Consider the following 2,047-nt stretch of genomic DNA (forward strand, 5'->3'; position numbering starts at 1 on the left):
TTTGGATTCTCTGTGCTGGGTGGGGCCAGGGACCCCAGGGGGCTGAGGGCAGGCACTCCCCGCAGGAAGAACTGCAGGGGCTGCGTTTCAATGCAAAAGTATGAGGTGGGAAGTGGGACAGGGACAGGCACATGAATGGTGGAAGGATCCAGAGGGGCTGGAGAGCACCTCCCACCCATCACACCTTTCAAAGAGTCCTCACACTTTCCCGATGATTGCGCTGAACTTGAGAAGGAGACTCTCGAAGACTGCAGAGGAACAGCTTTCCACCTGGTGTTTCTGCCAGGACAGCCAATAGGAGAACAGTAAGCCCTGCTTGGATAGGAAGCCAGCCTCCAGCCTCGCAGACCCCACTGGCTGCTGTGGCCCAGCCTGGTCCCTGGTGGCTCTGGGACCCCGGGCAGGTGGGTGGAAGGACCAGGAGGCCCAGGCTCCCTGCTGCAGCCTGAGAAGTGACCACGGCTCTTGGGTGAAAGGCAGCTGGGCAGATCTTTTTCCAAGAGGCTGGAAAAAGTCAGATGGAAAATCCTAACTTGGCCAATTAATATGAGCAGCAGGAAAATCCCTCAGTTGATTCCCTAACAACAAATCTCTGTTTCCAGGTCCATGGGAACGCAGAAAAAAAATGGATCCCACGTGAAGGAAAATTGAAGTGTGCCCAAAAGTTCATCAATACTTTTCTGTCTTCCCTCTCCAGGTTCCCAGCAAAAGTTGCTAGAACATGCCTCCCTGTTTAAGCGAGGTAATTTGATCCGGGCAATAATCATCATAAATATTCATGGTTTTGCCTTAACATTAGGATAACATCTGTTTCCAAACATCTGCAATCTGTTTTCAATGCTTCAGTAACATGTAAATTAGCTCTAACTAACACAATAAATCGCTAATGGGGAGAGTGATAATGAGAGCTGCCCATGAAGGCAGGGGTCCAGCCCCGTCTCCAAAGGCCAGTTTTCTGGAGTTCTCCAGAACTTTCCTCAAATGGAAGGGGCTTTCAAAGCCTCTCCTGGCCTCCTGGCTTGCTGCCTAAACCAGCTACCTCCATGCTGGCCAGGGACCCCTCTGAGCCTCACCCTTCTCCGGAGAGTGCTCACAGATCTTTCTAGAAATCACATCCACCTGGGCAGGTCCCACTCACAGAACCTTCTGTGAGCTGCAGAACAAGGTCCAGGCTCTTGGCCTGCAAACCAGACCTGTCACCTGTCCCGGCCCCAGCTCCGGCCACCATCCCCACCCCCAGCTCCAGAGTGCCCACCGGCTCAGCTCCTTGAAGGCCCCCCAGCATTTTTTCTCTTTTGTTGGTCCTTTACCACTTGGATTGGCACCATGCAGAGAGCACCCTCAACACAGCAAGGAGAAGACAAATTAGACAATTGTGAAACAGGCTGGGCTGCCGCGGGTGCTGCCGGGAGTGCCGGGCCGGTGGTGGCCACGCTGCTCTTCTGCCCGGGCTGCGGAAGGGGCTGATCGCCGAGGAGGGGCAGCGCTGCCGCCGCTTCACCGGCAACACCTGCCCCTACGTGCACAACGTCGCGCGCAAGGTAACAAATCGGAAGTATCCAAAGCTGAAAGAAGTGGATGATGTGCTTGGTGGAGCGGCTGCCTGGGAGAATGTTGGCTCTACTGCAGAGCCGCGTCCCAAGTGTGAACACCCTCCAGCCTATTTCCTGCAGCTTCAGACCCGCTCTGCAGGTGAGCCCGTGACCACCTTCCGCAAGTGCTGCAACGCCCAGTGTGGACACCGCTGGCGGGACTGAGGCCAGGATGGCCCAGCTGCGTCAGCGTCTGCGTGCTTTACTGCCCCGGGTGTATTCCCAGCTGCCAGTGTGAACCGTGTGTTCCCAGGGTCTTGGCTGGTGTGGTGGAAAGCCGACCCTTTAAGGGTGGCTGCCCAGGGGGTCAGGAAGTACAGCCCGCCTCCCAGTCGGCAGATTAACTCCTTGATGTCCAAATTCTGCCCATCCTGTGTGTGGACAGGAGTATCCATAACTGAGTGTTTAAGGCCCTGTTCTTCCTCTTTTACGTTTGTTGGGCAATTGATATTCTC

General features: G+C 55.3%; 1 pseudogene; it reads left to right on the forward strand.

The window, feature by feature from the left end:
- The first annotated feature begins 1,326 nt into the window (after window positions 1–1,326).
- On the forward strand, window positions 1,327–1,757 carry LOC122688526 (annotated as a pseudogene).
- The last annotated feature ends 290 nt before the right edge of the window (window positions 1,758–2,047 follow it).

Source organism: Cervus elaphus, chromosome 33 (assembly GCF_910594005.1).
Source record: "Cervus elaphus chromosome 33, mCerEla1.1, whole genome shotgun sequence".
Classification (NCBI taxonomy): domain Eukaryota; kingdom Metazoa; phylum Chordata; class Mammalia; order Artiodactyla; family Cervidae; genus Cervus; species Cervus elaphus.